This window comes from Urocitellus parryii, chromosome X (assembly GCF_045843805.1).
Source record: "Urocitellus parryii isolate mUroPar1 chromosome X, mUroPar1.hap1, whole genome shotgun sequence".
Taxonomy (NCBI): Eukaryota; Metazoa; Chordata; class Mammalia; order Rodentia; family Sciuridae; genus Urocitellus; species Urocitellus parryii.
The window spans coordinates 21,859,027-21,873,604 of NC_135547.1; the positions used below are offsets into that span (position 1 = coordinate 21,859,027).

Sequence of the window (14,578 nt, forward strand, 5' to 3'; positions counted from 1 at the left end):
ATTAAGAGGGGCTCAGTTCTAACTAAATCTGGTAGTACTCTCACAGGTTCCTTTTGGTTCATACTGCCTGGTGACCTGGAAGCAATTATGACTTTAAAAAAAATGAAAGAGCCGGAAAATATTCATCTTGAAGCCTGGCCCTGAATCTGTCCTCAAGAGGATAGGCGTGGCCAGTAGACAGTTTAAGAAGGAGGGTTGGGTCGGTGATGACTAATGAGTAAAGAAAACCAACTTTGGGACCTACTACTCCAATAGAAATGCAGAGCTCCCTGTAAAGCTGCCATAGACAGAGGCAAACTTCATAGAGACCAAGGACAGGCCACTTTGGGAAAAGTAGCATATAAGACACCCTCAAGACCAACAGAGAGCTAGACACAGTGGTACAAGCCTGTCATCCCAACAATTCTAGAGGCTGAGACAGGAGGATTATAAATTCAAGGCCAGCCTCAGTACTTTAGCTACTCTGCCTCAAAATTAAAACAAACAAACAAACTGCAGGGCTGGGGATATGGCTCAGTGGTACAGCACTTGCCTGGCACTGGGTTTGATTCTTAGCACCACATAAAAATGAACAAATGAAGTAGAGGCATGATGTCCATCTACAACTACAAATTTTTTTTTTTTTAATTTGCCAGGTGGGGTGACGTACGTCTATAATCCCATGGCTCAGGAGTCTGAGGAGGAGGATCACAAGTTCAAAGCCAACTTCAGTAATTTAGTGAGGCCCTAAGCAACTTAGCAAGATCCTGTTTCAAAATAAAATGGGCTGGGGACATGGCTTAATGGTTAAGCACCTCTGGGTTCAATTCCTGGTGAAAAGAAAGGAAGGAAGAAAGGAAGAAAAGAATTAATTAATTAATTAATTTGAAAAGAGTTGGGGATGTAGCTCAGTGGTAAAGTGCTGTGGCTACATCCTCAGTGCCAAAACAAACAAACAAACAAACAAAAAATGACCACAAGATCCAAGAGACATGAGATTTCAGAAATAAAACAAGAAAAAAAAAGGGCATGACTTTCACCCAGTCACTGGAAGGCTTTTAAGAGAAGTCAAAACTTTTCAAAATCATTATTTTCTATGGGAAAGTTTGCACAAAGTCAACAAGGAGAATGTACCAGGCTTTAGATATGGAACTCTTAGCACAGATCTCCCCCTCCTCGTTATTCTGCCTCCTTTTATATACATTCAAAAAGAGAATAACATTCCCATTTTCCCTACTTCATTACATGTCCCAACCCCTGCCCCCCAGTGATAAAGTTCTCCAACTTAAATTGTTTTCTAGTTTAATCACTTCCCATAGAAGAGTTCTCTGGTATTCTTATGTTCTCCTTGGGCTCCTCCCATATCTAAAGCCCCTCCTCTTTCCCCACCACTAACCAATTATCATTCCCTCAAACTCAAGAGTCCCATATCATGCACCCATCACTTCCCTTCCCTTCATGAGAAAACAGGTTCCTCTACCACTGCACACAACTGCACACACACAAAATCCATTACAAATAATTTGTAAGGTAATTAATCTTTTAACTTTATTTATTTATTTATTTTGGGTACTGGGGATTGAACCCAGGGGCACTTCATCACTGAGCTACATCCTGAGACCTCTGAGACAAGGTCTTGCTAAATTGCCAAGGCTGTCCCAAAATTTGCAATCCTCCTGCCTTAGCCTCTGGAGTCGTTGGGATTACAGACATGCACCACCACACCTGACTTCTGTACATCCAACCTCTGTCTGACTAAAGCCATTCTAGCACTTTATATTTCCCCCAGGTTTTTTTTCTACTTGCATGTTTCCACTGGTGTCTACAACAAAGATCAGACTTAAAAGGGACATTGCATCCTGTTCCCAAATACATTAATTCTTGTATTTACCACGAAGATTAAGTAGTTGCCTGCACACCATTCCTGCATGGACACCTTCATAGATTCCTTGGGTACCTCCATGTTTAAAAACCCTGCCTATAAACATTTATGAGACTGGATACAAAGGAATGTTAACTGTCTGTTAAACACATGAGAGCTTACTCATTCAAATTAATGTAGTTACCTCCAACATAGTCACCTCAAGAGGCTGGACATTTGTCTCAGTAACTAGGTGGCCAAGCCTCATAATCTCCCTGAGAGCTCCTGAGAACATTGCCAGCCAAACCCATCCACATCATTTCAATCTCCTCACTACTTAGATACTGAGTCCCATTCTTTCAGAAGTGATATGATATTTAGTAATATCCAAAACCCATTCAGAACTATCTAATCAAACAGCACCTTGAAAAGTGATACACTCCAGGACCATCAGCCTTAACTGATAGAAATCTTGGAGGGCGATTCCAGTCCCCACTTCTCAGTCACCTCAGATCATCTTGATGTCTCTTTACCAGGGTATCTGCCAAATGGGTATAAAGGAGTCCCTACCTAAAACTGAGCTTGACATGAAAGCACTTAAATAAACCAGAGGTAATCTATTCCAATGATGAAGTAGGCCAAAGCAAAAGTTTTCATCTTTTACTTAACATTTTCTTTTTCATTTATTTATTTATGCATTCCAATTCTTAATACACCATTATACCATAATTTATCATATCTCTGATTATATATAAGATATGTTGACACCAAATTCACATCTTCATACATGTATTTTGTATAATGATGAGTTACTTAACATTTTCATACCCCCAGATTGTTGTAGCTTGTCTACCCATTGCCATGATACTTTTTCCTATTATTCAAATAGTACTCACTTCCATTTCCTGCTGTTAAGAAAATGGTTCTACTCCATTTAAGGAAAATACCTCATCATAGCTTTATATCACACCAGGGCTCTAGCCACAAGATTTTATTCAACTTCTGGAGGTCACAGACATCTAGAAAACTTTAGCAAACATTGTGAAATTAATCAGCTCTTTTCAAAATGCAAAGACATCTCAACATGTCACCCTAAATAAGTAGGGTCATTTTTTTTTTTTGAGCACTTCTAATTCCTGCTAGACCATATTAAGAGTTGGCTTTCTTCATTCTTGGTCTTCAGCAGGACTCTGTGAATATTCAGTGTGTTTTCACACTCCAGAGTTGCATCACTGCAATATGACACTTGAATCCCTTTTGTGATGCTTCTGTGTCCTGCCTACCATGGACTATGACAGTGGCCCTCTAATGTCTCCATTTCAGTATACTGCATTCACCATATGGGATTCCTCCTCCCCCAACTTTTATTTTGGTACTGGGGATGGAACTCAGGGGTACTTTACTGTTACATCCCAGACAAAGTCTCACTAAGTTGCTTAGGGCCTTGTGAAGTTGCTAAGGCTGGCCTGGAACTTGTGATCTCCTGCCTCAGCTTTCCAAGCCGCCAGGATTGCACCACCACACCTGTCTTTCTTTTTATTAATTTTTTTTATTTGTTCTTAGTTACACATGATAGTAGAATGTATTTTGACATTTTGTGTGTGTGTGTGTGTGTGCGTGTAATTTCTCATTCACCTGGTTGTACATGATATAGAATTACATTGGTTATGTAATCATATATGCACATAGGACAGTGATGCCTAATTCATTTCTTTTTTTTTAAAGTCTCCTGGACCTTGTACCTAAATTTTTGAAGAGACCATCATCAGGTTATTTTTTTCTGTTATTTCAACCCAGACCAAACTCAACTATGGATTCAACTAATTTATATATATTATTCATTCAAAGGTATATCTATATCCCTTTCATTACACAATATTCACTGAAAAGATTTCAAACTCTCAGTATTGACTCAAGCTGCAACCAGTCCAAAGGTTTATTAGCCTGCCCCCAATAGTGTCTAGCATGATACAAGGCACACAACATGCATTCAACAAATAACTTGCTAAACTACTGGGAAAACCCAAATCCCTCTCTATGTCATCCAGAGACCAAATATTCCATGTAAAAAGCACTGGGTCTATGAATTCGTTTTACTTCCCTTGCTCTCATATAACTTTCTCATCTTTTCTTTATTTCCAAGATAACGACAGTTACAGAAATAAAATAAAACTGGTCCAGACAAAATAATAAAATCAACTTCCAACTATCTGAGTGTTCTTTAGCCACAGCTAATTTTTAAACCCAGCCAACTTATGGACTGCCTTCTGCCACCATCAGTAGATGTGTGCTCAGGGAACAACTCATTTAAATATTTGCCTAAACGGAATATTAATAGACAGGTAAATCTGCTGGGAGTAGCAGGATAGAGAATAATAATGCATTGCCGAAGTCCAACAGAAATTATTAATTTCAAGCAATCTACTACCTTCAGTTGACCTGTCATCAGTCTCTTCCTATACTGGCATAACTAACAGAGAGTTGACTGTTGGCACCAAAGTCCACTCCAACTACAGGAGTGGAGATTTACTTTACAGGCCACCATTTTTCTCTGTTCAGAGGTTTGGTTTGGGAAATCCAGAGCTATCTGGGGTATTATTTTCTTCCACTCAATCATCAATGAACATCCTTGTCATAGAGTCATACCAGGCCCAAGCTCTATCTACCAGCTTTTGTACAATTTCCAGATATCAGGGACAGCTGGAAAGCCCAACCAGTCATAATTAGATACAGCAGCCCTTTTCAGAAAGCAACAGTTTTTTAAAATGTCACCCATGACCAAAATGTCCCCCAAAGTTTTGACTGGATATACATTCTTCAGTTCCTGCCCTGAAATACTGAGCAGTGTCACAGCACAGTTGTTAAAGAGGCTGTGACTTCCACCTTAGAGGTAGATGCAATGATGAGTCAAGCTATTTGTTCCTACCAAATTGTAAATGCTAAATGTATACTAATCCAACAGGAATATGGAGAAAGAGGACAGAGAATCAAGGGGGATACTCCGGAGCTATTGATGGCATTCATTCCGCCACCAGGTTTACTACAAAGAAACAAAAAAGCAATGTCAGTCAGGCCTGGTGTGTCCTAAGTTCAAAGCCAGCCTCAGCAAATTACTGAAATCCTAAGCAATTTAGCAACACCCCGTATCAAAATAAAAAAATATAAAAGGGCTGGAGATGTGACTCAGTGGTTAAGTGGCCCTGGGTTCAATCCCTGCTATCAATCAATCAATCATTCAATCAATAGTAATGTCATAGGATGCAACTGAATAAGAAAAAATTAGATTATAGCTGGGCATGGTGGTGCACACCTGTAATCCCAGTGGCTCCAGAGGCTGAGGCAGGTGAGTCACAAGTTCAAAGCCAGCTTCAGCAACTTAGCAAGGCCCTGCACCTCAGTGAGACGATTTCAAAATTAAACATAAAAAGGGCTGGGGGTGCTGGGGTTGTGGCTCAGCAGTAGAGTGCTCACCTAGCACGTGTGAGGCTCTTGGTTCAATTCTCAGCATCACATATAAATAAATAAAGGTATTGTGTCCAACTACAACTAAAAAATAAATATTAAAAAAAGGGCTGGGGATGTAGCTCAGTGGTTAAGTGGCCCCCTAGCACATGTGAGGCTCTTGGTTCGATTCTCAGCACCACATATAAATAAATAAAATCAAGGTACTGTGTCCAACTACAACTAAAAAATAAATATTAAAAAAGGGCTGGGGATGTGGCTCATTGGTTAAGTGCCCCTGGGTTCAATCTTTCGTACTTAAAAAATAAAAATTAGATCATACTATAATAATAGATCCCATTTCTTGGGCACCTACTATGGGCCTGGCACCATAAACACTCAACTCATATAACCCTCACCACCCTGTAAGATTGGTATTACTATCTCCATTGTGTAGATGAGAACACTGAGGCTCAAGGGAATTAAGTGACTTGCTTCCTGCTACATAGCTAGGAACTTGAAAAGCAAGGACTCTAAATTATGGCTGTTATGTCTCCAAAGCCTTAGGTTAATTCAGATGCAGGCTAAAGTTCAAGAACCATCACTCTTGTACACAGTGGTGCATACCTGCGATTCCAGCAACTTAGGAGGCTAAGGCAGCAGAATTGCAAGTTCAAGGGTAGGCTCAGCAACTTAGCAAGACCTTGCCTCAAAAAATAAAAGGACTAGGGATGTAGCTTAGTGGTAAAGCACCTCTGGGTTCAATCCCTAGAACCAAACAAAAAATAATGAAAAAAAGAAAAAGAGTGAAAACTACTACACTACACTAACCTAGGCACAATAGAACCAAGTTAAAACTACATAGACTCGCCCACTATAACATTATCTAGTCATCTCATGGACTCAGGTATAGAGTACATCAACTGTCACAGAATCATAAGATATTGCACACTGCACAGAACTTAGAATAATGAAAATGTGCTTATTCTTGTCTCTGGACACCAGTGTTATAACAAAACTTGGCTGTACCCTTAAATGGCACTAACATTATGATTTCTAGGCATACCTTAGTAATGAGGTAACCAAAATTTGTTTCTTAACAGACTGTCCATAAGGAAGCCCAAAACACAAAGCTCTGCCTGCTTATTACTCTCAATTCTTCATGTACCCTTAGCTTAAGACCTTCTTAAAATCCAAACAAAGGCATCCTGCCTCACATACTCTGATGGGTAAATCTGAAAATTACCACATTTTACAAATAATAAGTCACCTCTCTTCAAATTCATCACAATTCATTAACCAGGAAAAATATGACCTTGACATGCAGCCTGCAGTTACTTTAAAAAAATGATCCAATTTTAGTTGCATTCAGTGGCACAGGCCTGTAATCCAAGCAACTCAGAAGGCAGAAGCAAAAGGATAGCAAGTTCAAGGCCAGCCCCAGCAACTCAGCAAGACCCTATCTCAAAATAAAATATAAAAAGGGCTAGGATGTAACTCAGTAGTAAAGAAACCCCTGGGTTCAATCTCCAGTACTACAAAAGAAAATCCATTTTTAAATGTTTTATGTTTTTATGAAGAGTAGATTCTGCTTAAAAAACAAACAAACGTGGGAACTACAACAGCTTATTTGAATTATGACAGAAACAGAGTTAAATTTTCCTCTTGACCAGAATGTAACTTAAATTCACCAAAAGAGTTTTCATAATAAAAGATTGTTTTAAAGTTATGAATGGTGGGAAATCCTATGATTTAGAAATAGAACAGTTTCTATCTACATCATTTTAAGGACAACCATTCAAAAACTGGCATTAATAAAGCCTAGTTTGTGAGATCACATAAAAATACTGTCCTAGAATCCTCGTGGCAGAAAGGTAGATTCCTTATTTCCTCCCTCTTTAGCTGTCCTGACACTAAACATTATGGCAAGCATGGACTCACACCAATTTTGAACTTTAGCATTAAGAAATTTCCTTTCTTGCTGGGTGTGGTAGTGCACACCTGTAATCTCAGCGGCTTGGAGGCTAAAGCAGAAGGATCACAAGTTCAAAGCCAACTTCAGCAACTTTGTGAGGCCCTTAGCAACTTAGCAAGACCTGTCTCAAAAATTATTTTTAAAAAAAATTTAGAAGGCTGGGGATGTGGTTAAGTGTCCCTGTGTTCAAACCCTAGTACCAAAAAAAAAAAAAAAAAAAAATCCTTTCTTGCCTGGCACAGTGGTGCACACCTGTAATCCCAGTGTCTTGGGAGGAGAAAGCTTTCTTCTTGAAAACTTGAAGGTCTGGGTTCTTCCCTCCCCTGTAATGTAATCATCATTGACTTTTCCCCTTTCCTGCCTATTTTATCTCAAAATTTTCACTTTCCTTAGCACTCTCTATTCCCCTCTAGTGTTCACTTTCCCACCTGAACTCAACCATGAATTCCTTTCTCAGAATCTCAGGATGCCTAGCCCTAGAAAAGCAGCTCTCTACTCCCTATGGCCATTCTACTGCATACCAAACTTAGTTCAGTCTAGAATCAATGAACAACTGGCAAATGTCTTCTAGTCCAGCTTGATTAAGCCTTTCCTCTGTGCCTCTACTTCATTCCCCTATTTTGGCCCAAGGTTCTCATGCCCCTGTTCTTTATTCTGTTTCACTCTAGAATTTCCATCACTTACCTCCTCATATCTAGGATCCCTCCCACTTGCAGGCTGGAAAAACTGGTATATTCCCACTTTTTCTCTTCCTTTCAAGGCCATTCTATTTAGGATAGTGAATCCCTTTCCCCATTCAGTAGCCTTTCTTTAGTCCAGATTTCCTAATGAACGCTTAGACTTACAAGCCCTGGATCCCAGCTCCTCTCCTTTCTAGGCCTTCCCAGAGAAGTGGCTACCAAAGGTAAGTTTTCACATTCTCCAACACCAGCTCCAAAATGACACCTGAGTCTTTCACATTTTATTCCTCTTTTTTTCTTACACTGTACATTTTTTCACTTGTATACTCTAAGTTCTCTGTTTCCTTATGGGTAATTATATTTATATTTCCTCCTATATGCCAGTTTCTCCCCAACCTTACTTCTGTCCAAGATCTTCCTCCTCTCTTGCCCCAAACTTAGGGATTTCAGCATGAAAGTACAAAGAGCCGAGACATTCTTTGAACTTTTTTTTTGGAGGGGGAGCGGGTACTGGGAATGGAACCCAGAGGTGCTTTCTACTGAACATTCCCAGCCCTTTTTTATTTACTTTTATTTGTTTATTTAGGTACTGGGGATTTAACCCACATCCCCAGTCCCTTTTATTTTGAGACAGAGTTTGGCTAAATTGCCGAGGTTCACCTCTAACTTGTGATCCTCCTGCCTCAGCCTTCTGAGTCATTGAGATTACAGATGGGTACCACTGTGCCCAGCTTCTTCAAACTATTTTTTGGAAAACATTATCCTAAAGGTTTCAAGGTGTTACCTCTTCCTTAGTTGCTACTCACACAGGTATAGTGATGGTCACCTTTGTTCCCCCTTTGCTGGACAACCAACCCTCTTCCTGACTTCTCTTTTTGCCTTCCTTCTGATGGTCCTTTTCTCACATGATTCTGTTTCTCCCAAAGAAGCCCCTCCCTAAAACTCATAATCCAGACTCATCACACCAGAAGATCTTCCCCACCTGTACTAAATATTTTTTTCCTATTTAATGAACTACATCATGAATAAGGTAGAGACACCCCCCTTCCTCAGGATTCCCTGTACATTCCAAGAACATTGAACATCTAGGCCACTAAAAAAGGGATCCTCCCTCTCCCTACACTTTCCTGGCAAATCCAAACAGCAAGATCCACATGAGTGCCCTTGGTACAGCCACCATTTCTTCTGGAATTCCTTTCCACTCTGCCCAACCCAGATGCCAACAGCCAAGCTCGCCAGGGCCTTAGCTTTCCTCTACCCTATCCCAACAATTAGCCACCCCTTCCCTACTGCTCTAAAGAACCAGTTAGTCCTTAACCCAAATATCAGCATCCCTGCCCCTTTCTCCACCAATGATAAATCCAATCTTCATGTTTTCAGAGTCAGAATGAAAGGAAACCTGCCTACTTCTTGCTGCAAAACTGATAGCAGGAGCAGTCCTTCTATAGTCAATTTTAGAAACGCTCTGTGCCTCAAGGCCTGTGACTCTTGTCCCCCATAGCCAGCCCGAGGGCAATTACCTCAGTTATCCTATCAAAAGATATCTGACTACCAATATCCCCATGATACAAGATAGCCATGTCCCTCTGACTCACCAAGCCCCCTGCTCCTCACAGTTCCCCCAATCTTTCCTACTAATTTTGCTTCTCCCCTCAAAACTTTACAGGTTCCTCCTCAACCTTCCACTTCTATTTGGAGCCTCTGAGTGATTCTCAAAATTGGATTATCCCATTTAATCCCAAGTGGAATCTTCCGAATTTCTTTCCTACATACAGTCATCTTCAGTACCACATAGTGACATCACCATCCAATTTGAGTACCCTAAATTGCCCCAAATATCCTCCATTGTGCCACATACTATTTCCCCCATAATAAAGCTCCCTCAATCCCACCATTCAAGGACAAGAGAGATAAACAGAGAACTAGATGATCTTTCAAGTTTCCTTTCATCCTTGGTTTTTTTATTATCAACCTAATCCACTCCCAGCTCCAATGCATCCCCCATTTACTTCTCCATAAAACATTTCATCAGTGTGATTTTGGAGAAACAACCTTCTGAGTTGAAAGAAGCATGGAGCTAACCATTGTAACCCACAAGTGCATCCCCAGAAGTCTCACCAAAGCTTTTTGCAACTGTGCTGCACCTCTGTGCCACAGGGACGACCTCCAAATCGCCTTGAGAGTATTCAGCTGTAACACGAAGTTACAGGCCCCCTTGCCACACTCATGCAAAGAGCCCCTTAAACCCTGAGCAAGAGATGCCTGCCCTTACTGTCTACTCTAGGAAATGCCAAGAAGGAGTAAGTATCACCATGTCGACAGTTTTTATCATCCAACATTGAAAATTTCAAAACAATAAAACAAAAACAGTGCTTCTAAGGGGGAGGGGTGAGTTGCAAGCGGAACAGAAAGACCCCCACCGGCCTGTGCCTTTGGCCTCTTGGGTTTGCAGCGTTTCCCTCCCGTCTTTCCCCTCGATCATACCTTTTCCTACAACAATCTCCCGCACCTCCATAACGATAAATCCCCAACTGTGGTGTGGCCGGCTCCTCCCTGCCTGGCCCCGGACATCCCTCTGGCCCAGCCCTCCTCTCAACAGGACCCATTCGAGGAGGGCCCCCTTCACCGTCCAGTTCACCTCCCTATCTCTTCTCGGGCCTCTGGGCGCCCCTGCAGGGCTCTGTCCCGAAGCCGAACCTCGAAGATCCAAGCCCACGAGGCCCGTCGCGGGACCCACCGCCCCTCCTTCTCCCAGCACCTCGTCCTCCATGCACCCGGCCCCCGGGGCGCCTTGTCGTCGTCGTCCCGGCTCGTACCGCCCCCCGTCGGGGGCTCCACCCCCCGCCTGCCCCCGCCCCCAGGACGGCCCCCTCCCCACTGCGCGCCGCCTGCGCCCTCTGCCCCGGCACGGGACTCTCTTTGGCCTCCGTTCCCCGCCCAGAACCGGTGGCAGCGGCGGCGGCAACGGCTGCGGCGGCCCCAGCAGGAGCAGCAGCGGCGGCGGCAGCGGCGGCGACCGCGGCAGCAGCGCCGCCCCGGCCCCGCCCCGCCGCCCGCCGGAGCCCCACGCCCCGCCCGCCCGCCCCGCCGCCGGACTGCTCCCCCCCGCAAGCCCACCACGAAGCCCCCCCACTCCCTGCCCGCGATCTGCCCGAATCCAGCTCCGCTGGGCCTGCTGTCCGTTCCTCACGCCCCTTAGGACCCGGGGTGGGGGAGCCCTAGGGTTCGCGGCCATCCCTCTCCCTCCTTCTACTAGGGCCGGGGGATTGCCCCTGATCCCGAAACCCGGCCCCGTAACCGGAGCCTCCCTCCTTCCAGCCCTGAGCTTCGCTCAGACCCCTAGCCTCCAGGCCTGGCGCGAAGCTGGTGGAGGGCTTGCACGCCGGATCTCCCCCCTGGCTTGCCGGGGCTAATATGAATTACCCCCGATCTGATCCTCCTTCAATTTAAGCCCCCCTCCCCGCCGCGCCTGGCCCGGCGGCCCCCGCCCCTGGAGCGAGGGCAACGGAGCCAGGGCGCTCCGAAGTCATCCCCCGCCTTTTTTCTAGGGACTCGGATAATTGCCCCTGCCCCCATCACAGCACTCCCACTCCCGAACCCAGGCCCCGCCGCCACCTAGGGGTACCCCTTACCCTACGGTTCCCGCACCCCAGCACAGAGGAGAAAGCAGCCCTGAAAGAGCACCCGTCGCACCTCTCCTCTGAGGTTGGAGGGGTTTTTCTCCTGGTCTCTTCAAGACTTCATTACGGACATCCCCCCCCCCAAAAAAAAAACCCAGCCTTTTCTCGCCCTGCCCTGCTGGCCAGCCTTCCTTCTGATCGTCGGATCCTTGGATCGGGGGTTGGGGCCAGGTAGTTAAGAAGACCGTAGCCTCAACCTCCCTTTCCGAGGAGGAGTGGGGTAATTCCTATGGTTTCCCCCCAAGATCAACCGACCCCCGTTTCCATGGAGACCCCCGCCCAGCCGGGAAGAAGACTCTCAGATCTTGGCGAACAAGTCTCACCTGGCTAAGAGAGAAGGGGGTCGAGGAGGGGGTAGGGCAGGGCAGGGATGGGGTACGAAGGTGGGAAGTGGTGGGGAGCTGTCCCGAAGGGAGGGGCGAGGACAGAGCGAGCTCCAGGGAGCGATACGTCCGGGGACACGAAGAGGACGGCGCCCCCGGGGGGCAAGCAGAGCGGCTGCGGGGCGAAGAAGGGACAGGGTTGGGGAAAGGCTTAAGATAGAAAGAAGCGGGTGGGGGAATACGAAAAAGCCGGGGAGTCAAAAGGGGTGGAGGGGTTGGGGGAGAGAAAAAAAAGACGCACCTGTTCCCGGGTCGGCTCCGCGGGGAAGCTCAGGCCGCCACCCGGGCTCTCTCTTACCCCCTCAGAACCGCCGCCCGCCTAATACTGCCCCGATCAGATGCCCCCCTCCACCCCTTATCGCCACCGACCTCCTTCTCCTCTCTCGCGGCGGCGGCGGCGGTCGGACTCTAGGAACTGAGAGGAAGAAGGGAGGGCTCAGCAAAGCGGAGGAGAGACAGAGCCACACACTGGCAGCAGCCGCGGCGAGCGAAAGAGTGAGGGGGAGAGCGGTGTGTGTGTGTGTCTGTGTGCGAGCGAAGCCTGGTGAAGTGGGTGCCGGTCGCAGGGCTCGACGGGAAGTGGAGTCCGGCCAGGTTCGCGGGCGGCGCCAGCCCGCTCTCCACAGGACTACAACTCCCAGAATGCCGAATACGCGGGTGGGGGAATGGAGAGGAGGAGGCGAAGGGAGGGAGAGAGCAAGAGAGGGGAGGGACGAAAGCTGGGAGCAAGCGGCGGCGAAGGGGGCAGAGCTAAGCAGCCCCGGTGACACTGGGAGGGGAGGGGAGGAGGAGGGGATCGCTGCGAGAACCGAGTGGATTCCGGAGAAGGAGGCAGCGGTAGCTGCAGCAAGCCGGGCAAAAAGCTAGACTCCTGGGAGAGGTGGAGGCACTCAAATCCGCCGGGCTGCAAGAGCCCCACGCCCCCCCACCTCGACGCCCCTCAAGAAGGAGGTTGAGGAAGGGAGATCATCAGTACGCTTCGACCAGGGATTTCTCTCCCTTTCTTCTAACGCTCCCCACCTCATGCCCCGACCTGACTTTCTTAGGCCACTGGTGCCCGATCTAGTGTGCAAATCCCAAGACCCTTGATCTACCCTGCCTGGAAGCACAGAGCAGACGCATTCAGTCCCCTTCTCCCAGGGGCCTGAGGGAGGCTCCCCTTGCACGCAGGGCGTGACTCTCCCATTCTTCCCGCCCCCCCCCCCCCGTCGTCGCCAACCCCCATCTCCCTCCCCGGAACCCCTCCTCCGAAGCCAGGGCTAGCCTCTCCCCGCGCGAAGGAAGAGTCTGGGGGCGACTACCCACGCCCTCCCCTAAACTGGGTCCCTACCCACCAGTGACCCCTTAGCATTGCCCCCCTCACCGAAGTAATAGTGGGGGCGACCCGAGTTGGACTGGTGGCTACTTTCCCTCCGAGACTAGCTGTCCTTCGCCACGCTGATCCTGTGTAGAGATAGAAAAGCACATTAATACTCCCGTCCCCCCTCCCCCTCCAAGTTCAGATCCCCATGGAAGCCGCTAACAGTAAAGAGAGGTTGGTAGTGGAAGTGAGCTGGGGGTGAATCCCAATCCTCAACCCCCATCCCAGACATGAAAATCCAGTGATCTGTCCTTTTTCCTTAAAAGCCATCAAACAGCTTGGGGGGATTATCTAAACCCCAATGTCCAACCCCTCGAAAGGACGCTACCTTGTAGGAATAAGATTCGAAATGGGCTGTCCCCACGGGAGGGAAAGTATACCCTCTCGTCGCCGTCCACCCACTAAACACATACCCCTAGGAGAATCAGATGGCCAAGGAAGCGGAGGAGGCGGTGGGAGTGCTGGAGAGTGAAAGGATTGTGGCGAGGAGGGTCCCCGGCCCCCAGAGAGCAGAATCCAGATGCTAAAGGGTGGGTGGGGGGTGCGGCATAATTGCAGACAGTGTCTTTCCTCGCTTTTCCCGGAATCGACACTGAACACCGTCTAACACGCAGAGTTGCTTACCAGTCAGTCCCCTAGCCCCATTTGTGCGCGTGGGGCGGCCAGAGCCCGGCCGGGAAGCCCGGGCACAAACTCCGCGGAAGCTGGCCTTCGCCGCCGCCGCGCTGCCGCGGGCCTCCCTCCCTCCGCTCGCGGCCCGGCCGATCTACCTTCGCCCCCGGCCGAGGCCAGACCCCGCTCGCAACTCCACGCCCCTACTCCACCCCCGGGTCCCCCTCCCCTCGCCCTCTCCCCGCGGGTCCGGCCCAGCCCCTAGCGCCGCCCCGCCCTACTGCTCGGTCCAGAGCCCAGCAAGTGCCCCGAACTCGCCCCCCGCCCCCACGCCCAGGCCAGTCCTGCCGGGCCTGGTTTCCCCTCCCGCCGCGCCCCGCCCCCGAATCCACGTCCTACTTCACCACCCAACTCGGCCCGGTCTGGGTTCGGCCCGTGCCCACGCCATCGGAGTGCCTGGTTCGGTCCGGTGTACGGCCACCCACCCCGCCCTTGTCTGGGTGCCGGCCTGGCCCGCTGCCTGCGCCGCCGAGCCGGCCCGAGCGCGCGGTACCGGTCCCGGTCCGGATCCGGGTGCCGGCCTCGGTCCTGACGGCGTTGACGCGTC

General features: G+C 47.8%; 1 protein-coding gene across 1 annotated transcript in view; it reads right to left on the reverse strand.

Annotated features, from left to right (window-relative positions):
* The window catches only part of Bcorl1 (BCL6 corepressor like 1), a 66,729-nt gene extending 52,677 nt beyond the window's left edge, over positions 1 to 14,052 (reverse strand). Inside the window, exons 1-2 of the mRNA XM_026413822.1 lie at positions 13,984 to 14,052; positions 13,363 to 13,442 (exon numbers count right to left, since the gene is read on the reverse strand). The gene's annotated coding sequence lies outside the window, so the exon portion shown is untranslated. The remainder of the gene's footprint in view (positions 1 to 13,362; positions 13,443 to 13,983) is intronic.
* Between the last annotated feature and the right edge of the window lie 526 nt (positions 14,053 to 14,578).